A 24838-nucleotide genomic window follows, 5' to 3' on the forward strand; every position below is an offset into this window, starting at 1 on the left:
ACAATGAGGTACCAACTCATGCCAGTCAGGATGGCTGCAATCCAAAAGTCTACAAGCAATAAATGCTGGAGAGGGTGTGGAGAAAAGGGAACCCTCTTACACTGTTGGTGGGAATGCAAACTAGTACAGCCACTATGGAGAACAGTGTGGAGACTCCTTTAAAAACGAAATAGAACTGCCTTATGACCCAGTAATCCCACTGCTGGGCATAAACACTGAGGAAACCAGAATTGAAAGAGACACGTGTACCCCAATGTTCATTGCAACACTGTTTATAATAGTCAGGACATGGAAGCAACCTAGATGTCCGTCAGCAGATGAATGGATAAGAAAGCTGTGGTATATATACACAATGGAGTATTACTCAGCCATTAAAAATACATTTGAATCAGTTCTAATGAGGTGGATGAAACTGGAGCCTATTATACAGAGTGAAGGAAGCCAGAAAGAAAAACACCAATACAGTATACTAATGCATATATATGGAATTTAGAAAGATGGTAACGATAACCCTGTATGAGAGATAGCAAAAGAGACACAGATGTATAGAACAGTCTTTTGGACTCTGTGGGAGAGGGAGAGGGTGGGAGATTTGGGAGGATGGCATTGAAACATGTATAATATCATATAAGAAATGAATCGTCAGTCCAGGTTTGATGCAGGATACAGGATGCTTGGGGCTGGTGCACTGGGATGACCCAGAGGGATGGTACGGGGAGGGAGGTGGGAGGGGGGTTCAGGATGGAGAGCACGTGTACACCCGTGGCAGATTCATGTTGATGCATGGCAAAACCAATACAATATTGTAAAATTAAAAAATAGAAATTAACAAAGGAAAATAAATAAATAAATTTAAATTTAAAAAGAGAAAATAATAGGAAAGGAATTCTAATGTCTATGGGCAGCAGGGAAGAGGACATAACATTCATGAATGGCTCTTCCATCCTTCTTTCCCTACACACACACACCCACACCCACACACACACACACACACACACACACACACGAGCTAGCAACATTCTAGAAGGTTCAATAAAGTGCTTGTACGGTGCCTTGTACATGCAAGACATACAAGGATTAACACTGTGTTAGTTCACTAGGTCTACCATAAGAGTAGAGTGTCACTGACTGGGTGGTTTAAACAACAAAAATTTATTTCCTCATTATTCTGGAGAGCAGAAGTCTGAGATCAAGGTTTGAATAGGTTTGTTTTCTTCTGAGGCCTCTCTCCCTGTGTTGCAGATGACTGCTTCCCTCTTATGTCTTCACATGGTCGTCCCTCTGTGCACATCAATGTTTTAGTCTATTTTTATAAGGATACTAGTCCAGTTATATTGGATAAGAGCCCATCCTAATGACCTAATTTTAATGTAATTATCACTTTAAAGATCCTATCTCCAAATATAGTTATGTTCTGAGATACTTTGGGTTAGGACTTCAACATACAAATGTGTGAGGAGATAAAACTCAGGCCTTAATAAGTACTGTCTAGGTATCCACCTTCTGATGGATGTTACAACAATCCAGGAATAGCTGAATCTTGAAGAGGTGATATATCTATATATAGAGATGTCTTGATCTCGGGGATACATTAAACAGAAAAGATCCAAATCATAATGCTTCAAATTATGTAGCATGTTAAAAACTGTGAGTGTTATGACCACACTCAGAAATCCTTAGGAATAGTCCAGGCATCTATATTTTTTATCAAGTATTTTAGGATTATGGCATATACTCAAGTTTGAGGACCACTGACTGAAACGTGGAAGGAACAATTCGAAACAGATGTTTGCAGACTGGGAAGAACCAAGTCTGGTTCTCAATCTTGAAAAGCATGTCAACGCAGGAAGTTAGAAATGAGGAAAAACAGGATGGCAAAGACAGGGAAAGGAACTCGAGTGAATAATCTAGTTATGAGTACCACTATGTTCTCTTATCACTAAACCTTTCTGTTACTAAAAATTCACTCTAATACCACATTACCCTCTTTGTGACTTTTGCCCAGACAAAAACTTTCCATGTAGGTAATGCACAATAAGCAGAAAACTGTGCCTAAGATGTTTTTCATGGGAGGGCTGGCTAGAATTACAAATGATAATTATTTGCTTCATATCTAATACAACTCATTATCAGCTGGGTAGATTTTTTTTTTTTTTGCCAATGGATTCAAAGAACTGACCTTATTCATCTCATCTTCTTTCCCTCTGGGACAGACTGACATACATATTCACAACTCTGTAGTCTTACAGTTAATTAACAACATCTGTAGAATTATATTTCTTTACATTGTTAAAGAGTACTGGAATCAAATACCCAATGAAAAAAACATGGCAATTGTTTTTAAAACAACACATTTTATTTTTGCACTTTCTCCTTCACACACTTAATATTATTCTCTCTCTGCCTTCCATCCAATATTTATTGCAGGCCACGAACAGTGCCAAGAGCACAAAATGTAATGATAAATAAAACACAGCCCCTGCCCTTCAGGAAAGTAATGTCTGGGGGTGGGGTAGGAAAGACATGGAAACAATAACCACAAGAGAATGTGCTTTATTATAACAAGATATCCATAAGGTGCTATGGAGCACAGGGAACGATGCTAATATGGCCTGAAGTCAGAGCTTCAGAATACAGACTGAAGGGCAGAGTTAAGTATCCAGGCAAGGATTCAGCATAAGAACACGTATTAAAAAAAAAAAAAAAAAAACAAGAAAAAGGAAGGAGTGTTTAAGGAACAGAATACGTGATTATGACTACAACAGAAGGTTTACAGGAGTGGGATTTATGGTGGGTCTTCTATGCTAAGCTAAATAATGAGCACCTGAACTTGTCAGAGGCAGTCACTGATGGCTTTTTTTAAGCACCATCAGTTGTGTATTTAATTTCCCTTAGGCATAACATTTTCCCTAGGCTTGCTGCTGCTCCCACCTCCCCAGGCTGCCATTCCCCTCCCCAAAGGCTCTATTTCCACTTCCTAGCCCCATGCTGCCTGTGCTACAGAAATCAAAAGTATTTGCTGTTCTCTAAACATGCCATGGTTATTCTCAGGAGCTGCAAATGTCAAAAACTCGAAATGAGTAATATCTAAAAGTATGGTAAGACCAGTGATGGCAGCACTATGATAGAATTTTCAACAATTAAGAGAAACAATACCAAACCATTTGTGTTCTCTATATTTTGTCATTTGCTGTTCCAGTTGTTTGACAGAGAAATGTAACAAGCTGTTTGTAAGTAACATTCGGTACATTCTTCAAGAGATGGGAATACCAGACCACCTGATCTGCCTCTTGAGAAATCTGTATGCAGGTCAGGAAGCAACAGTGGGAACTGGACATCGAACAACAGACTGCTTCCAAATAGGAAAAGGAGTACGTCAAGGCTGTATATTGTCACCCTGCTTATTTAACTTTTATGCAGAGTAGATCATGAGAAACGCTGGGCTGGAAGAAGCACAAGCTGGAATCAAGATTGCCAGGAGAAATATCAATAACCGCAGATATGCAGATGACACCACCCTTATGGCAGAAAGTGAGGAGGAACTCAAAAGCCTCTTGATGAAAAGTGAAAGTGGAGAGTGAAAAAGTTGGCTTAAAGCTCAACATTCAGAAAACGAAGATCATGGCATCCGATCCCATCACTTCATGGGAAATAGATGGGGAAACAGTGGAAACAGTGTCAGACTTTATTTTGGGGGGCTCCAAAATCACTGCAGATGGTGACTGAAGCCATGAAATTAAAAGACGCTTACTCCTTGGAAGGAAAGTTATGACCAACCTAGATAGCATATTCAAAAGCAGAGACATTACTTTGCCAACAAAGGTCCGTCTAGTCAAGGCTATGGTTTTTCCTGTGGTCATGTATGGATGTGAGAGTTGGACTGTGAAGAAGGCTGAGCGCCGAAGAATTGATGCTTTTGAACTGTGGTGTTGGAAAAGACTCTTGAGAGTCCCTTGGACTGCAAGGAGATCCAACCAGTCCATTCTGAAGGAGATCAGTCCTGGGATTTCTTTGGAAGGACTGATGCTAAAGCTGAAACTCCAGTACTTTGGCCACCTCATGAGAAGAGCTGACTCATTGGAAAAGACTCTGATGCTGGGAGGGGTTGGGGGCAGGAGGAGAAGGGGACGACAGAGGATGAGATGGCTGGATGGCATCACTGACTCGATGGACATGAGTCTGAGTGAACTCCGGGAGTTGGTGATGGACAGGGAGGCCTGGAATGCTGCGATTCATGGGGTCACGAAAAGTCGGACATGACTGAGCGACTGAACTGAACTGAACTGATAACCATCAGCAGGAGAGGACACTTTTCTCTTCCCAAGACATGTTGAACAGAAAGAGACAGCACTTTAAAATGGTGTTCTTTGCTGTTTCTCTATCTTGATTCTCTTCTATTTTTTTTTTAATGTGGAGGATAATTAACTTATAATGTTGTGTTAGTTTCTGCTGTACAACAATGTGAGTCTACTAGCTATCTATTTAACTACTACTAGCTATCTATTTAACACATGGTAGTTCATATGTCAATGCTACTCTCTCAATTCATCCCACTCTCTCCTTCTCCCACTGTGTCCACAAGTCTACACTCTATATCTACAGCTCTATTCCTGCCCTGCAAATAGGTTCATTGGTACCATTTTTCAACATGTCCACCTCACCCCAACCTCACCCTGTACAGGTAACTGAGTCTCAACTGAGCTAAAGAATCTTACTTTTTTTCCAGCCATTTTTCTTTATTTTTTTAATTTGGGGGATCTATTTATTTTTAAAATGAATTTATTTTTAATTGAAGGAAATTGTTTTACAATGCTACATTGGTTTCTGCCATACGTCACCATGAATCTGCCATAGGTATACACATGTCCCCTTCCTCTTGAGCCTCCTTCCCACCTCCTCCCATCCTATCCCCCACCCCCACCCCCATCTAGGTTGTCACAGAACACAAGGCTGAGCTCCCTGTGCTATACAGCAACTTCTCATTCAGTTCAGTTCAGGTGCACAGTCGTGTCCAACTCTTTATGACTACAAGGACTGCAGCACGCCAGGCTTCCCAGCATCACCAACTCCTGGAGCCTACTCAACTTCATGTCCATCAAGTCGGTGATGCCATCCAATCATCTCATCCTCTGTCATCCTCTTCTCCTCCCACCTTCAATTTTTCCCAGCATCAGAGTCTTTTCCAAGAGTCAGCTTTTCACATCAGGTGACCAAAGTATTGGAGTTTCAGCTTCAGCATCAGTCCTTCCAATGAATATTCAGGACTGATATCCTTTAGGATGGACTGGTTGGATCTCCTTGCAGTCCAAGGGACTCTCAAGAGTCTTTTCCAACACCACAGTTTAAAAGCATCGATACTTCGGCACTCAGCTTTCTTTATAGTCTAACTCTCTCTCACATCCATACAAGACTACTGGAAAAACCATAGTTTTGACTAGAGAGACCTTTGTTGGTAAAGTAATGCTTTTTAATATGCTGTCTAGCTTGGTAACAGCTTTTCTTCCAAGGAGCAAGTGTTTTAATTTCATGGCTGCAGTCACCATCTGCAGTGATTTTGGAGCCCCAAAAAATAAAGTCTCTCACTGTTTCCATTGTTTCCCCGTCTATTTGCCATGAAGTGATGGGACTGGATGCCATGATCTTAGTTTTCTGAGTTTTAAGCCAACTTTTTCACTCTCTTCTTTCACTTTCATCAATTGGCTCTTTAGTTCTTCTTCACTTTCTGCCATAAAGGTGGTGTCGTCTGCATATCTGAGGTTATTGACATTTCTCCCAGTAATCTGGATTCCAGCTTTGCTTCATCCAGCCCAGCATTTTGCATGATGTACTCTGCATATAAGTTCTCTTGCCAGAATACTGGAGTGGGTAGCCTTTCGCTTCTCCAGGGGATCTTCCCAACCCAGGGATTGAACCCAAATCTCCCACATTGCAGGCATATTCTTTACTAGCTGAGCCACAAGGGAAGCCCAACTTCCCATTGGCTATCTATTTTACACATGGTAATGCATATATTTCAGTGCTACTCTCTCATATTGTCCCACCCTCTCCCTCCCCTGCTGTGTCCATAAGTCTGTTCTGAGTCTCTATTTCTGCCCTGCAAGTAGGTTTGTCAGTACAATTTTATTACTTTTGTACACAAAATCTGATGGAGTGGGAAAAAAAGTCCCAGCACCAAAAACTGAGACCCAAATTCCAATATGAGTCATGACACAAACTGATGAGACTAGCCAAATTACAATCCTTTCATAAGCAAATGTAGAAAATGGAATAGAAATTTTTTGAGGTCCTGTTGCCTTAAAAATCCACTTACTTACTTAAAATCCTGAGTGTTCACAAAACACTTACTTAAAATCCTGAGTGGTCTGACCACAACCTTGCCCAAAGAAATGGCTTCTTTATTTTCTTCCTTATGTCTTTGTGACTGTTATGATGATGTTGTAAAAATATTAACTGTAACTGGAAAGAAAGCATAACATCTACTTATGAAGTTCAATAATACTCACTAGCAATATCACAGGATTTATTAACTTTTTCTTACAAAAACATTAAAGAGAATTTTTTTAAATGTTGTTTTTGTTCAGTTGCTGTCATGTCTGACTCCTTGCTACCCAATGAACTGCACCATGCCAGGCTTCCCTGTCCTTCACCAACTCCTGGAGTTTGCTTAAATTCATGCCCATTGAGTCAGTGATGCCTTCCAACCATCTCATCCTCTGTCTCTCCCTTCTCCTCCTGATCTCAGTCTTACTCAGCAACAGGGTCTTTTCCAATGAATCAGGTGGCCAAAATATTGGAGTTTCAGCATCAGTCCTTCTGATGAATACTCAGGGTTGATTTCCTTTAGGAAATTCTTGTACCACTGAACCACCTGGGAGGTCCCCTTCAAATGCATTAGGAGTTTACTAATTAAAGGTATCCTGAAGTGAATCCGTTCATACTGCAAAATCAAACAAAATAAGTAAAAACTACTTGTTTTTTGATTAACCACCAATAGAAATAATACCTAAATTTATTAAGTGCTTAATTCTGTGTACTAGTTTCCGTGCTCTTGTTTTACATCTGTACTCTTCGTAGAGACCTTGTTAATGCCCACACCCTATCCTCTTGACTCATCTGTGAGTTCTCTTGCCATTGCTATGGACAGTCATACTGATGCTGACAGCTTCCCACTTTCAGAACCCACAGCTTTTCCTCCACTTCCTCCCTAGACTTCCTGGGGTCACCTTGAAAATACATTTCCTGCCCCTAAATCCTTAACCTCAGTGTCTGCTTTTGAAGAAAACCCTAATTAAGATTGTTGGTAATAGAAGTGGTACTAAAAAACAGACTCTCAGAATGGGATTCTAGAATAGTATCACTTACTGGTCAGCTGGTATTAGGGATCCAATTTCTATTGCTATATGAGTGGTGATAACCCATATGATGTCACAGCAGCAGAATGACTAAAATTCTTACCTGAGGTGGACTGAAATGTAGAAGAGGAGGAAGGAGAATGTACAAGGTTACACAACAGCTTTAATACTTGAAAGATATGGGGGCAATCATAACTGTAATATTCTGGAGTTAGTATTTGTTAACTGCTCTAAAAAGCTCTGAAGAATGGGACCAGCAGGCTTGGGTAAAACACCTACCAAAATGCAGGACAAGCTGTAAAAAACAGAATGCTATGAAAATCAGCATTTAAAGTAAATCTTATCTCCTGTGCCCATAAAGCAGACTGTACTGAAAATTAGGTCTAATATTTGACTGAGTAGCTGAGCTACAAAGAAGACTAAACATACAGCCTTAGCAGACCTCCCTTACTCTGATAAGAAGAGAGTCAGATAGTGAAACACGGGATGGTGATATTGGGTTCGTTAAGAACATTGAACACTCATTCTGCCAAAGCCTCTGGGCTGAAAGGATCCACTCCATTCCCTTTCATAAAGGAAAGCAGCCTCTAAATGCTTGGAGATTTGCAAAGGCAGTACTTGAGGAAGAAGTCCTCCTCAAGATCTGCCCTGCCTCCCTTCATCACCTCTAGACCAACAAGTTTGGTCAGATCTTATTCATAATCACTCTAATTGTGAAACACAGTCTCTACTATGGGAAGAAATAGTTTATTCATCGAAAAAGCTTCTGACCCTGTCTGACTGTGTTATTGAGAATTGGGCACACATATAGAAGTGTATGTTGAGGGTGTTAAGCTGAGGCAGGGGGAAGAATACCAAAGAGAAAAAAGTGTATTTACACAGAGGCACTCTCCTGTGATTCAGACTATAACTTCTACCAAGAAAACCTTAATGAGTTTCCGAAACAGTGATGGGATGTCAATGTGAGTTAGAGGATTCCAAAATAGAAGGCACCAGAGGTAGCGTTTAACCATTAGAAGCAAGATTAATGTATTTGGCATAAAAGACAGTAAGGTCAGAGCAGCAACCAGAGAACCTTGACCTTCAAGGCCATTTTTCTTTGTTGAGGCAAAAGAGATGGGTAGTATGTTCATTTGCTAGGGCTTCCATAACAAAGTTCCACAAACTGAGTGACATAAACAACAGATATGTATTGTGCAGGCAAGAGTCCAAGATTGAGGTGTCAGTAAGGGCAGTTTCTTCTGCAGTCTGAGAGCATCTGTTCCATCTGTCTTCAAATGGTTTGCTGGCAATCTTAAGCACTCATTGGCTGGGAGAAGCATCACTCTAATCTCTGTCTTCATCTTCATGTGGCAATCTCTTGTATGTGTTTTCCATGTCCAAATTTCTCCTTTTTTTAAGAGCCAACCATGCTGCATTAGAGGCCTAATCTATTCCAATATGGCCTCATCTTAACTAATTTTGTCTTCTATGACCTTACTTTCAAACATTCTGAAGTACTAGGGTTTAGTATTTCAACATACGAATTTTTAAGGGGCACAATTCAACCCACAATTAGTAGAAAATAACACTATTGCTTGACTTTTATAGCCAAAAAAGATGAAGGACTTAAGAGCAGAAGATTTATGTGCAGTTTCCAGATCTGAGCCAGTTCAGAGACCTAAAGCCCATCAATGTAAGGGGAGGATGAGTCCTTTTGAGCAAAAAAAAAGTCAATGTTTCTCCAATCATTCTCCAAAGGGATGTGCTGCAATTTACCAGAGTAGCTTAACAATGGTGACAGAGTAATACTCATCCAACCCAGACACTGTTGGATATAGGTTCTAAGCCAACATTGACACCAGGGTACCCAAAATACTTATATGGCCACCCAGTGAGAGTGGAAGCATATATAGTCCAGATAATAAAAGGAGTCCAGGTCCAAGTCCATCTCACAGTTGGCCCAATGGGTCTACAGACCCACCATCTGGTTATGTATCTGGCCCTTGAACACATAATTGAGATGGAAATATTTAGCAGCAGCCAAAACCCAAACATTGGTTCTCTGACCTGTGAAATAAGATCCATTATGATAGAAAGGGACAAAGGAAGCCCCTGATATTACTTACCCTTTACCCTCTTTCAGGTAGTAAATCAGAAGGAACAATGTAGCCATGTACCACCAAAAAAAAAAAAAAAAATTATGCAACTCTCAAAGAGTGGCTGCTGCAGAAAACATACAGCTCACAGATGGATCCATTTGATATGTTGGTACAAGATAAAAATACACTATTACACTATAGCCCATGCACGAATGAACTACTTCAGTGTTACTTAACATGTGGTCCACAGATGAAAGCAAGCTCACAAACTGTTTTTTATCATTCCACAACAAGTTATATATATGCAAGTATAAACAGTGAGAGTACACAGTTGAAAACATTTATATCAACTTTCAGTTCAGTTCAGTTCAGTTGCTCAGTCGTGTCCGACTCTTCGTGACCCCATAAATCGCAGCACGCCAGGCCTCCCTGTCCATCACTAACTCCCAGAGTTCACTCAGACTCATGTGCATCAAGTCGGTGATGCCATCCAGCCATCTCATCCTCCGTTGTCCCCTTCTCCTCCTGTCCCCAATCCCTCCCAGCATCAGAGTCTTTTTCAATGAGTCAACTCTTCAGATGAGGTGGCCAAAGTACTGGAGTTTCAGCTTTAACATCAGTCCTTCCAAAGAAATCCCAGGGCTGATCTTCAGAATGGACTGGTTGGATCTCCTTGCAGTCCAAGGGACTCTCAAGAGTCTTCTCCAACACCACAGTTCAAAAGCATCAATTCTTCGGCGCTCACCTTTCTTCACAGTCCAACTCCCACATTGATACATGACCACAGGAAAAACCATAGCCTTGACTAGACGGACCTTTATTGGCAAGGTAATATCTCTGCTTTTCAATATGCTATCTAGGTTGGTCATAACTTTATATTATTGCAAAAACCAAGTGTGTGATTTTATATTTTACAAAATGATCAATCATGATGACTCAAAATAAAAAGTCCTTCACATGGTCAGTCTGAGTATCACTATTCTAAAGGACAGGAGTGAAAGAAAATTCCAACATCAGGCAGAGGTTCATCATCTTTGTATGAGAGAGAAGTGGTTTGAGGTAAGGATATATATGAATTATTGGTCAATGGCTAATAACTCTGCTAATTGATCAGGAGCCTGGAAGGAGCAATAATGATAATCAGACACAAAGAGGTCTGTAAAAGAAGCATGCAGATGACGCTATAGGAGTACACAGAGTAGACACAAAGTGTAAATGAGCATCTTGGTAGAAAACATGATCCATCTTATTATCAGACAGCCTCTGTCCTTAACCATGTTGATGCTTATAGAGCAAACATGGTGGCCAGGATGGAAGTTATGTGCATGGGCACAAAAGTGTGAACTCTTTTTCACCAAGGACGATCTAGATATTTACAAATATTAACTGCCTGTGTTAGGCACCAAAGACACATACATGTAAACCACAGCCCCTGGGAAGGCAATGTCTGTGCTGAGTGCTAAAGTATAAACAGAATTTAGTTGTGAGGAGAAAAGAAGCAATGACTTCCCAAGAAGAGGAAATGGCACACACAAAGCCATTTGGAGAACCAGACAGAGTATAAGTCTGAATCCAGGGAGAATGCCAAGATAAAGGTAAAGCTGAGATCATTAAATGTTTTGGATACCTTTTAGGCTTTTATAACAAAGGTGATTGATAATTATTAAAGGATTTTAAATAGGAGAGGGTTTGGAGAAAAATAAAAGATATATTCAAAAGGGATTTTTGAAAGGAAGTCAAAATTTGGTAAAACAAGGAAGAGGAGGCTGGTGGGCTATAGTCCATGGGGTCGCAGAGTCAGACACAACTGAGCGACTTAACTCATAGCACAAGGAAGAAAGACGTCTAGGACAACCCAGGTTCTTTCCTAATCCCTACATCCCCTTTGAAGAAACTTCTTCTTTGAATCCCTATTTTATTTCTACCTTAGTGGACTTTTGTTTTTGTACTTTAGTCACATCTCTCCCCTCCTACTGATAAACTCTTTATGGGCAGACACTATGACGTATTCCCATTACATGGTCAGCAGAGGCAGAGCTTAGGTTTGGAAAATGAGGCACTCACTTTTGGGCTTATGTTATGGCAAAGCTGAATCTGGGCTTCCCAGTGGCTCAGCAGTAAAGAATCCCACCTGTAATGCAGGAGACATGGAGACAAGAGTTTGATCCCTGGCTCGGGAAGATCCCCTGGAGAAGGAAATGGCAAGCCACTCCAGTATTCTTGCCTAGAAAATCCCATGGACAGAGGAGCCTGGCTGGGCTACAGTCCACAGGGTCGCAACAGAGTTGGAAATGACTGAATCACTTAATGGAAACAACGACATATCTGAATCCCTTCATTATGGATTTTTTGCATACATTGATTTTTTTAAAACATTGCATTAAAATAGTATTTATCATGATTACCAAGGGTTTTTTTGCATCCTGTTAAATTTTCTACCCAAGGCATGATTACCGAGGGTTTTTTCACAACCTGTTAAATTTTCTACCCAAGGCAAGTACCTCACTTACCTCATTCTAGTTTACCTGCCCTGATTCTCAGCATCTAATAACACAAGCAGGTACTTAAATGCATGCTGAATGGGGAAACAGCAAACTAATGGCATAAACAACAAGATGGATGGTGATGCACCATTAACAGAGGCAGTGAATACAGGAGGAGCAACAGAGTCTGGAAAAGATGATGAGTTTATAATGCATGTCAAAACACTGCATAGTGTATTATCTTATAGATCATTTATTATTCAACACTGGCAACATTTATAATAGGAGATATTAAAGACTGACAGTACTCAAGGAATTGTCCTCAGGATACTTCCCCATTATCTTTTAAAAACATATTAATATTTGAGTTATTGAAGCAATATCCAATCTCTTAGCTCAGTTTATGAGTTAACATTACTTAGGACATCAATATGAACTGCTCATTATACAAATGTATAATTAACACTTACAGAATTTGACATTACACTACCAATACTCTGGGATTGCAAAACAGCTGGACACAACTGAGCGACTAAACAACAACCAACATCCTATCAGCAAGGCCTAACCTGACCTCTATGAAACAGCATCTTCATTACTTTATTTCTTTATCCTACCTCACTCTTATTCATAACACTTATCATCACCTAATAGAGTAATATGTTATCTATTTTTATTTCCCCTTTAAAAGATGAGCTCCATGAGAACATTGGGATATGTCTCTTTTGTTGTATCCTCAACACCTAAAATAGATGTCTTTGAAGGTGATGACAAAGGATGGGAGAGTGGTTGAAGGAAGGCTTACACTGGCACAGAAATAAGACAAAGCAAATAAATAAAACCCTGTATGGATAGAAAAGTGTAGTTAGGAGCTCAAGAGAATGTGAAAGAAATCCCTAAAAAAAATGAAACTGCAAACCAGAGCAATAAGCTCAAGAGCTTACCTGCAATTTACCTTGGAAAGGTTTTCCAGTTAGGTAACCAATGGGATTGGGTTTTTACAGCCTTTGACCAGATGAGATCCAAATCTCTGTAGAAAGCTGATACCTTACATTAGCATACAAGATGAAAAGAAATGTGTTTCAGCCTGGGCTCTGGGAAAAATGAAAAAAGTCTTCCTGAGAATTCTTGACTATAACCTACCCTCAAGACTTTCAGCTTTAAATTTATACTATCTACACACGGTCCAGGAATCCTAAGCACCAAAATCAAAACACTAGATCTGGGGTGTGCTAGTTATCAAGTTATTGTATCTCAGCTCCAAATCCTCTCTTCTCTGTCCTGCTTTGTCATGTTGGGGCTAGATTCTATAAATATTTCTCCTGTGCTTGATGACACAATGTTAAGCTTTAAGAGTATCCTGAAGGGGCAAGGTTGATCAGCCCATTAAGAGGTAGGTCAATGGCCTAACTTCCAGAGTGAGGACATAGTTAACTGAAAGAAATCTGCCCACTGATGAAACCAAACCAGATGCCTTCTTTCACTCCACCAGACCAAGGAAATGACCTGCAGGCCTGTGTTTTAAGGTTTTCAGACCTGGATTTGAAAGACACAGGTCTTATCAACCCCAGTAGCAGACTCAAAGCAGTTAGATGTCATTACAAAAAGAAATACTCATTTGCAAAGAAAAAGGCATTTGCCCCTTTGTCAAAACTAAAGAAGTTCTAGTACCTCCTTTTAAATGTAAAGAAAAATGGTGGAATCAGCAACTGCTAACAGACCCAATCAGCATCCACAGACATGTGGCAACACAACATGCTGATGAGGTTTTCCAAACCACTTGCTTTAAAGCAGCTGGCTGTGACACTGAGCACCTCCAAGAGTCTTGAGTCTGCAGATAAAAGGAAACTTTTCATAGAGGACCTTACCCATAACCATGAAGTGTCTGCCTGGCTCCCTGATATAGGCTGCTTTAGCCCTGATGAGCTGATGAATGACCGGGGGCAATGATGAAGGGGAACTTGCTACTTTATTACCGCTACTGTGACCTGAAGGATCCTGACTGGGTCTGTGCCTGGCAGACAGCTCTGTGTCAGCACCTGCACTTCACAGGCAAGCCCAGAAAGAGGCTTCACCTCTTTCTCAAGGAGCCCGGATGTGATTGAGAATCCTCATCATGGGACTCTGGAGAGCCACTACTAGTTTGTTTTGCTATGGAAGGAATGAATGGGACAGTTGGTGGAAGCAGATTAGCCACCAGACTCTACATAGAAGTGATGCTTTACTGCCCACTGTGTGAGGATTACATGTGTAAGGACAATTTTAAGACCAGCAAAGGAAGAGTTTGCTATTTTCCAGAACTGTGTGTTGGTGAGTTTGAAGAAATTGTGCCCATGGGGATCAGTCCCAATAAGACCTCCTACAAGAAGACTGGAACCCATTTATCCCTAGGTGAACTTCACAAAGTAGAAAAGTTTCTGTCTCAGGAAAATCAAGAAGAAAGTGATACAATCTTATTGGACTGCAAAAACTCCTATGAAAGCAAAATAGGACAATTCTAGGGCTGCTTAGCCCCAGACAACAGGAAATTCAGTTACTTCCCCAGCTACTTTGATGAAAATCTAGAACTTTTCAAAAAGAGGGTGCTGATGTATTGCACTGTGGCATCTGTTGTGAGTGGGGTTCAGTCAACCTCAATGCTAAGGGAGTGTGCAAGGAGTGTTCCAGCTCACGGGTGGTCCACAACTACCTGGAGGAGTTACCTGATGGCTTTTACATAGGGAAGCTGGTTGCTTTCGATGAGCATCAGGTCTTATCTTTCAACAGTGACTTAGTGTCAGAATGTTCCTACTATGGGGTCCCATGGGACCAGTATAAACTCTGCTTCATTCCCCAGTACTGTCAGCTTGCCTTGACCTGCCCTCCCTGCCAAGAACAATGATTCACAGCCTGTTGTGTCACATGTCAAAACAGAGGAAGCAGACAGTCTGCAAGCCCAGCCCAGAGCAGCTTTAAAGAAGAATGCGAGTACACAGCCCAAGGGCCACATGTACCCAGGGAGCTCTCACAGCAGGAGTCACTCCCCAGGAGCCCTGGGCCCAGGCCAGCTATTGATGAGGGTGGGCCATGCTTATGTGAGCAGTCCCATCTACATTTCCCCACACAACTAGGTTTGGGGTTACATGTACTGGAGAATGTTAGGTCTATACCTAACAGAGAAATAGAAACACAGAACTTCAGTGATCCCAGAGCCACCACAGCCAACTGGTCACCATGTCAGCCACCTGTCCTTCACAAGAGGAGGGATGAGAAATTTGGGGGCCGATCTCTTACTGGAGACATTCTGACTTAGAAGACGCAAGAGCACAGAAAAAGGCGAGCTAAGTGGGATCCCAAAGTTGCTGAGGGAAAGAGCCTTGAGCCTGGTGAGCTGACCTGCTCCTTCTGTGCCATGCAACAAGGCTGGCAGTAGTCATTTTAGGTATCCACAAACCTGTCTGTCCCATGGCAAAGGTGTGAAAGCTGCATAGCCCTGTAAGTGGACCCCTCTGAACCAGGCACCTTAGGTCAATCTGCCATCCAGCCCTCCCCTCCTCTTTTCTCTGCTAGCCTGAGAGCACTAGACCAGATAAGGATCTGTAAACTATGGCATTTGGCCCACCTCCTTCTATAAATAAAGTTTTACTGGAATAGACACACCCATTCATTTACATATGATCTATGGCAGAATCAAGCATCTACAAGAGAGACATGACCTGCAAAGCCTACAGCATTCACAGGTACACCTCAGAGATATTCAATTCCAAACCACAACAGTGAAATGAGTTACATGAATTATTTCATTTTTCAGTGTATATAAAAGTTATGCTTACATTACATCTATTAAGTGTGCAACAGCATTATGACTGAAAAACCAATGTACATAGCCTAATTAAAAATTTTTATTGCAAAAGAAAAGGTAAATTGTTTCAAATAAATTGATTTTACCCATTGAATACAATAAAACGGAAGTTTTTTTCCTTGGTGGCTCAGAGGTTAAAGCGTCTGCCTGCAATGCTAGAGACGTGGGTTCAATCCCTGAGTCGGGAAGATCTCCTGGAGAAGGAAATGGCAACCCACTCCAGTATTCTTGCCTGGAGAATCCCATGGACATAGGAGCCTGGTGGGCTACAGTCCATGGGGTCGCAAAGAGTCGGACACGACTGAGCGACCTCACTTCACTTCACTTCACTTCAGTACAAAGTTAATAACATAATTCTCACCTAACAGCCACCCTTTTCTCCCAATTAAATTAAAGCTGACTTTAATTTTTTACAAACTGAAATACTCCCTAACCATATCTAACATCCAAAGAAATTCTCAGCTACTTCTTTAACTCAATAGATGTATTTTTTAATATCTATATATTTATGTATTTATTTGGCTCCACGAGGTCCTAACTGTGGCATGTTCCAGGATTGTCAATCTTTATTGCGGGATGCAAAATCTTTTTTAGCTGTGGCATGCAGGATCTTGGGAGAAAATTTAGTTGCAGCGTAGGACCTTGAAAGAAAAGCAATGACCAACCTAGACAGCATATTAAAAAGCACAGACATTACTTTGCTGACAAACGTCCATCTAATCAAAGCTATGGTTTTGCCAGTAGTCATGTATGGGTGTGAGAGCTGGACTATAAAGAGCTGAGCGCCAAAGAACTGATGCTTTTGAACTGTGGTGTTGGAGAAGACTCTTGAGAGCCCCTTGGATTGCAAGGAGATTAACCAGTCAATCCTGAAGGAAATCAGAATGTTCATTGGAAGGACTGATGCTAAAGATGAAACTCCAATACTTTAGCCACCTGATGCAAAGAACTGACTCCTTAGAAAAGACCCTGAAGCTGGCAAAGATTGAAGGCAGGAGAAGAAGGGGATGACAGAGGATGAGACGGTTGGATGGCATCACCAACTCAATGGACATGAGTTTGAGCAAGCTCCGGGAGTTGGTGATGGACAAGGAAGCCTGGCGTGCTACAGTCCATGGGGTCACAAAGAGTCAGACACGACTGGGCAACTGAACTGAACTTAACTGAATGTAGTATCTTAAGTTGAAGCAAGCAAACTCTTAGTTGTGGCTTACTGGGATCTAGTTCTCAGTCCAAGGACTGAACTCTGTCCCCTGCATTGGCAGCATGGAGTCTTAGCCACTGGACCACCAAGGAAGTTCCTCAATAGATGTATTCTCTTTTTTTTGAAGATTTATATCCCATATCTACATGGATGGCTTTTAAGCAGGTATTTAGGCCAGTAGACTCCAGTTTCATTTATCTTAAGATTGGTTGTTTATATACTCCATTTCACATTCTAAATATCTTCCCATTTTATAGGATGATAAAGTGTTACTATGTTTTGGCTATAATAAAAATGAAAAACATTCAGAACAACAAGGCTTGCCAATTTATATATCTAATGCTTATCAGTATAATCTAAACTTGCTCTATATTAGAACTATTTAGTACAAAACACAGCCCAACCCGTATTCTACCATGTAGCACCTTGTGATGTTTCACTGTATGTGTCACCTTCACTGTGCATGGGGTGCCCAGAGATTTGGTCAAACATTATTCTGGGTGTTTCTATGAGGATGCTTTTGAATGAGATTAACATGTAAATCAGTAGACTGAGTAAAGCAGATTGCCCTCCTTAATATGGGTAGGCATCATCCAATCAGTTGAAGGCCTGAATAAAACAAAAGGGTTGGCCTTCGCCCAGGTAAGACAGAATTTCTCCTGCTTGCCTGCCTTCAAACAGGAACATCAGTTTTTTTCTGCTTTTGACTGAAGCAGAAACACTGACTCTTCCTGGGTCAAGCCTACTGATCTTCACACTGGAACTACACCATCAGCTCTCCTGAGTCCTCAGCTTGTCAATTCACCTTACATATTTTGGGACTTAGCCTCCTTGATCATGTGAGCCAATTCCTTATATTTATATTTACTATGCATATATGTGGGCTTTCCTGGTGGCTCAGCAGTAAAAAATCCACCTGCAGTGCAGGAGATGCAGGTTTGATCCCTGGGTGGGGAATATTCCCTGGAGAAGGAAATGGCAACCCACTCCAGTATTCTTGCCTGGAGAATCCCATGCACAGAGGAGGGTCCATGGGGTCACAAGAGTTAGACATGATTTTGCAACTAAACCACCGTGTCTGTATGTGTGTGTGTGTGTGTGTGTGTGTGTGTGTGTGTGTGTGTGTATCATGCTACTGATTTTGTTACTATGGAGAACCCTGACTAATACAGAATTCAAATGATCTCCTATTGACTCTTGCTAAAGCATCTCTCCTAAACAGCTATACATTCTCCAAACCTTTCCCTTTCTTCCCCATCTCAAAAGGTATTGGGATTATCATCCCCTTTCCCCATGTCCCCCAATCCCCACCGCACAACCTACTGGAAATATTCCTACCCCATCTCTAATTATGTAGTTAGAATATAAACTGGCATCTTCTTGAAAATCCTTTCTATCCTCTAGGACACTGTTGCTTGGCCAATGGGAAAGGAGGGACATCTGATTCAAGCTGAGACAATAAAAAGCTACACATACAAATGAGATTTTTTTTTCAATTTAGAAACTGAAAGAGAGTTGACTAAAGTCCCTTTTTACCATCAGCCATGCACAGTAATCAGGCCTAAGAGAACAAAGTAAACACACAGAAGCAAAAGCTAGAACTGAAAAAAGGGCCCTGCTGATAATACCCAACTCCCTTGTCCCATTCATTCCTTAAGTTTAGCCTCACCTTGCCTCTCAATCTCAGTCACATTAGTAAATAAAGTCTCTTTTTGGCCTAAACTGATCTGAATTAGGTTTCAGTTGGTTGGAGCCAGGAAAGTGAAAAGAAAGTGAAGTCACTCAGTCATGTCCGACTCTTTGCAACCCCATGGACCATATAGCCTACCAGATTTCTCTGTCCAAAATCTATGTCCTGGGGTTTTCCAGGCAAGAATACCAGAATGGTTTGCCACTTCCTTCTCCAGGGGATCTTCCAGACCCAGGGATCAAACCTGGGTCACCTGCATTGCAGGGAGACACTTTACCCTCTGAGCCACCCCTATTGTGTGCAAATCATTATGGAAATTTACATAATTGAACAAGTTAACTTCAAGTGGTTTCTATAATCACTGGATAAATTGATAAACTTTCATAAATTGATATTATTCAAAATATTACATGTGTTCAATATTTGCCCTAAAAACATCACTAACACTGAGGCTACTTAAAATGCAAAGGTTACCCAGGAATACTCTCTCTTTGCTCATGTTTATAAGGGACTTTTTAAATTAGAAAGCACAATTAAAAACCATAATGAGCTCCATGTTATCTGGAGCTTTTAATGTTATAGCATTAAAAATGTTATATTAAAAAATATAATACAGTAATACAAAATTCTATAAAGTGTTGTGATCAGTGAAACTTTCAGGAAAACCATAATACTTATAAAATGGGGTCATCAATAAATATCATTTTGGTATTTATAACTTATAAAACAAAGTTTTAAGTTTAGTATTTTCTTAAACTCATTTGGAGGAAGGCTGAAATTTATTATTTTGTTACAAATCACGGAATCCTTATTATAGAGGGCACATTTATTATGAACCATTAATACACAAGTCATATGGAAATAAACTAGTCCCCAAATTTTTATTCAATAAAATCAATGTTATCCTATTACATAGGAAAAATGATGGCTTTCATAACTAAAATTCAGAGATAAACACATAATCTTTGATACTCAGTCTTTATTCACTAATTTCTAAAGTTGCTAATAATGGTTTTAATAGCTGGTTTATCTAATCTCATTGTATGTATTTTCCTGAATGATGTGTTAAGCAGCACAACTGTGAATAAAGACAGCATGAGAAAGAAGGAAACACACATAATGCACTTTAAAAACAAACTTGATAAGAACTTAGTCATGAGGGGTTTTAAATCCCATCAGGATCATAGTTCCAGGTAACTTTTCTTTTTCACTCATTCGAATTTCACCAATTAGGAAAGGGAATTGGATACACTGAGGTAACAGAGGAAAAGGAAGCATGGAAAGAGTTAATACTTTTAATGAGGTAATTAAGACAACTAGATGTTAAGAAGTAAATAAGTTAGTAAAAGCTTTAACAAAATATAAGGCTCCAGAGTCATGTGTATCAATTAGAAAAGTTAGGTTTTTTGGTGTTTTAACTTTTTCAAAATGCAGAAAATATTATTAGCTTCACTTGCCCAATAGCATCATAAGAACTAATAACAAAGTTCAGTTCAGTTCAAAGAACTACATTTTCACAAATTCTTATATAAACTGAAAACCCTTGATCCTAATGCAGTGTTCCCAATTCCATACCCCATAAGACCTCACAGAATAACCACTCTGTCAAGAAAGTAGCAAAAGAATTACCAGAGAAGGTAGAAAGGGTGTATCTGCTAATAATAATATCCTATTCAGAAATACTTACCCATGTGATTCCTCTAATCAAATAAATATAACTTTTTTTTTTATTTGGCTGTGCTGGGTCTTATATGCAGAATGTGAGATCTAGTTCCCTAACCAGCTATGGAACCCGGGCCCTCTGCATTCAGAGCATGGAGTCTTAGCCACAGGACCACCAGGGAAGTCCCCAATAAACATGTTTTAAAGTTACAAGTCTCTGGTATTTTGGCACCCTAACAGTGAAATGTTAAGAAAGGTTCTGAGTCCATTTTAAGGAAAACATTTTAATCAAACAGTCTGTCAAAATGAAATCTGAGTTAATATAAATAACATCAATGAAAGGTTTGATGGGAAAGATTAGAATCAGGAGGTCTTAAATACTAAGGTATCTCAGAAGATTAATATAACAAAGAAAAAGACATGGATTCTTCATACATCTCACAATGAAGAAGAGAGGATAAACTGAGAGGATAAATATTATGCTAGTTTTGTATAGATAGGAAGGAAGTCATATATACAAATATACTTGTCTATGTGAGAAATAGATTTAAGGGACTAGATCTGATAGGAGTGCTTGATGAACTATGGACAGAGGTTCGTGACATTGCACAGAAGACAGGGATCAAGACCATCCCCAAGAAAAAGAAATTAAAGAAAAGCAAAATGGCTGTCTGGGGAGGCCTTACAAATAGCTGTGAAAAGAAGAGAAGCGAAAAGCAAAGGATAAAAGCAAAGATATAAGCATCTGAATGCAGAGTTCCAAAGAATAGCAAGGAGAGATTAAAAAAAAAGTCTTCCTCAGTGATCAGTGCAAAGAAATAGAGGAAAACAATAGAATGGGGAAGACTAGAGATCTCTTCAAGAAAATTAGAGATATCAAGGGAACATTTCATGCAAAGATGGGCTCAATAAAGAACAGAAATGGTATGGACCTAACAGAAGCAGAAGATATTAAGAAGAGGTGGCAAGAATACACAGAAGAACTGTACAAATAAGATTTTCATGACCCAGATAATCATGATGGTGTGACCACTCACCTATAGCCAGACATCCTGGAATGTGAAGTCAAGTGGGCCTTAGGAAACATCACTATGAACAAAGCTAGCAGAGGTGATGGAATTCCAGTTGAGGTATTTCAAATCCTAAAAGATGATGCTGCACTCAATATGCCAGCCAATCTGGAAAACTCAGCAGTGGCCACAGGACTGAAAAAGGTCAGTTTTCACTCTAATCCCAAAGAAAGGCAATGCCAAAGAATGCTCAAACTGCTACACAATTGCACTCATCTCACACGCTAGTAAAGTAATGCTCATAATTTTCTAAGACAGGCTTCAGCAATACGTGAACCATGAACTTCCAGATGTTCAAGCTGGATTTAGTAAAGGCAGAGGAACGAGAAATCAAACTGCCAATATCCACTGGATCATCAAAAAAGCAAAAAAGTTCCAGAAAAACATACATTTCTGCTTTATTGACTATGCCAAAGCCTTTGACTCTATAGGTCACAACAAACTGTGGAAAATTCTTAAAGAAATGGGAATACTAGACCACCTGACCTGCCTCTTGAGAAATCTGTATGCAGGTCAGGAAGCAACAGTTAGAACTGGAAACAGAACAACAGATTGTCTCCAAATAGGAAAAGGAGTACGTCAAGGCTGTATACTGTCACCCTGCTTATTTAACTTATATGCAGAGTACATCATGAGAAACGCTGGCCTGAATGAAGCACAAGCTGGAATCAAGATTGCCGGGAGAAATATCAATAACCTCAGATATGTAGATGACACCACCCTTAAGGCAGAAAGTGAAGAAGAACTAAAGAGCCTCTTGATGAAGGTGAAAGAGGAGAGTGAAAAAGTTGGCTTAAAACTCAACATTCAGAAAACGAAGATCATGGCATCTGGTCCCATCACTTCATGGCAAATAGATGGGGAAACAGTGGCTGACTTTATTTTTTGGGGCTCAAAATCACTGCAGATGGTTGACTGCAGCCATGAAATTAAAAGATGCTTACTCCTTGGAAGGAAAACTATGACCAACCTAGACAGCATATTAAAAAGCAGAGACATTACTTTGTCAACAAAGGTCCATCTAGCCAAGGCTATGGTTTTTCCAGTAGTCATGTATGGATGTAAGAGTTGGACTATAAAGAAACCTGAGCACAGAAGAATTGATGCTTTTGAACTGTGGTGTTGGAGAAGACTCTTGAGAGTCCCTTGGACTACAAGGAGATCCAACCAGTCCATCCTAAAGGAGATCAGTCCTGGGTGTTCATTGGAACAAGTGATGTTGAAGCTGAAACTCCAATACTTTGGTCACCTGATGCAAAGAGCTCACTCATTTGAAAAGACCCTAATGTTGGAAAAGACTGAAGATGGGAGGAGAAGGGAACAACAGAAGATGAGATGGTTGGATGGCATCACTGACTCAATGGACATGAGTTTGGGTAAACTCTGGAAGTTGGTGATGGACAGGGAGGCCTGGTGTGCTGCGGTCCATGGGGTCGCAAAGAGTCGAACACAACTGAGAGACTGAACTGAACTGAACTGATGTATAGAAACTCTACAGAAAGATACATCAAAAACTGAAAAGAAAGGTTACCTCTGAACCAAAGGACTAGGGGACTAGTGAACTGGACTAAAAACACTTTTCATCATACATTCTTTCAAAAGAATATTTTGAAATATTCTTTTCAAATATTTGGAATATTTGAAAATATGTATTTCCTATTCAAATCAAAAAACAAATTTAAAACAAAAAGCATAAACCATGAATACAAATAATTCTTATACAATTAAAATATGTAAGTGACATGACAAAGATACAAAGAACACTACAGATTCAGGGGACAAAGAGATGGCTTTCATCTACACAGATAGAGAAACTGTAAACAAGGTGATGGCACATGAGATGGGCCATAAATGAAGGCTAGAACAGTTATAACAGAAATCATTCCAAGGAAGAGAATACCTGAGTATAGAAACAAAGCTGGAAAGAGATGGAGCATGTTTAGAAAAGTGTTAATGTAGATATGTACCCTATATATAAGGTGCCATACTCTTTTCTATGACTAAATAAAAATTACTCCATGGTTAGCAGCTTAAATCAACACAGATCTATCATCTCACAGTTCCTGTGGTAAGGAGTCTGGGTTAGCCGGGTCCTCTGGTCAGGATCTCACTAGGCTGAAATCAGTGTCTATCAGGGCTATGGTTTCATCTAGAGTGTGGGATCCTCCTCCAAGATCACTGGTTGTTTCAGAACTCAGTTCCTTGCCATTGTTAAGACTGACCTCCATTCTCTTGCTGGTTGTCAGCCAGAAGCCACACTCAGCCCCTTGATGTCACCCCCAATTCCTCACCACATGGTCCCCTCAGTAGGCCCTCTAATGCTACCAAGTATTGAATTTCTTGAACTGCAGGAAAAATCCTTTTAAAAGCTCACCTTATTGGATCAGGCCAGGTTTTTTATTAAAGTGGACTGAGTTGTAACCTAATCACAGGTGTGATGACTCAACATATTCACAAGTTCTGCCCAAATTCAAATGAAAAGGATTATAGAGGAGCCACTAAAGAGAACCATACCAAACAAGCACACCAGAGAATAAGAATCTTGGAGGTCATCTTAGACTCTGCCTAGCACAGATGGTAACAAAAGATAAAAATAAAATCTCTTCAGAACTATACCAAAATTCATCTAAATAGTTTTCCCTCCTAACATATATGCATAATTACGGCTGCATCTGAGGACCTCACCACATTTGGTAACTGTGTCTTCTTTGGTTATTCATGGTACCATTTACTATGTGGTTATATTTAACAAGTGGGAATATTTGCCTCTCTTTCACATTCAACATGAACCATCCCTCCCTCTGATTATCATATATTGTACTCCTGCCTAGTTTCTCTGTTACTATTAGATTCATATTGACTTACTAAGGTCTTCCCTCATTCCACAAAGACCCAAAATCTTTGTTGCATATTTCCCCCTCATTGTTGGACTTTATTTTTCTGACCTTGTGTGTTAGTTCATGCTATAAAACTGTTTGTTGGCATTCTATAGTTATCTAGCTTCCACCTTATCTATTCAAGGAAAAAGAACTGCAAATGACACGGCTTTGCAAAATGTCTGCCTAGGGCCATATGGATATTAAGTATACACATAATTAATATTTCTACAATGCTGAATATGATTCTTTAGAAGCACAAGTCTCAGAGTTAGAAATGCTTTTCCTTTGATCTGGCAGCTCATAATTTTTCTCACAGACAAAAATAAAAAGCACTTGCTAGTTTTGCCTGCTGATCTGGAAAGAAAACATTATGTTGACAGACAAAGAAACAAAACACTATGAAAAGAAGGAACACCTTATATAGCCATTAGTCTCTCATAACAATGTGGCATAAGATTCAAGATCTTTTTCAGACAACTATTACCATTGCTATATTGAGTTAACAAGGTAATCTGTATTCAGCTTTAAATACAGCACTAGTATAGCTGTTTTCTGAGAAGGAGGGATTTATTTAAA

At 40.0% G+C, this 24838-nt stretch overlaps 1 protein-coding gene, 1 long non-coding RNA gene and 1 pseudogene across 6 annotated transcripts in view; 1 reads left to right on the forward strand and 2 right to left on the reverse strand.

Annotated features, from left to right (window-relative positions):
• ANKS1B (ankyrin repeat and sterile alpha motif domain containing 1B) overlaps positions 1-24838 on the reverse strand; it is a 1158555-nt gene that overhangs the window by 1090848 nt on the left and 42869 nt on the right. The window lies entirely within an intron of this gene.
• Positions 1469-24838, reverse strand: part of LOC132345378 (uncharacterized) — a 30100-nt gene continuing 6730 nt past the window's right edge. Inside the window, exons 3-5 of one of the 2 annotated variants that reach the window (XR_009494731.1) lie at positions 12861-12963; positions 11944-12103; positions 1469-11564 (exon numbers count right to left, since the gene is read on the reverse strand). This is a non-coding gene — a long non-coding RNA (uncharacterized lncRNA). Of the gene's footprint in view, positions 12104-12860; positions 12964-24838 lie in introns of both variants that reach the window. The other variant, XR_009494730.1, reaches the window with a different exon arrangement.
• On the forward strand, positions 13133-15224 carry LOC107131326 (thiosulfate sulfurtransferase/rhodanese-like domain-containing protein 2; annotated as a pseudogene).

Source organism: Bos taurus, chromosome 5 (assembly GCF_002263795.3).
Source record: "Bos taurus isolate L1 Dominette 01449 registration number 42190680 breed Hereford chromosome 5, ARS-UCD2.0, whole genome shotgun sequence".
NCBI lineage: Eukaryota > Metazoa > Chordata > Mammalia > Artiodactyla > Bovidae > Bos > Bos taurus.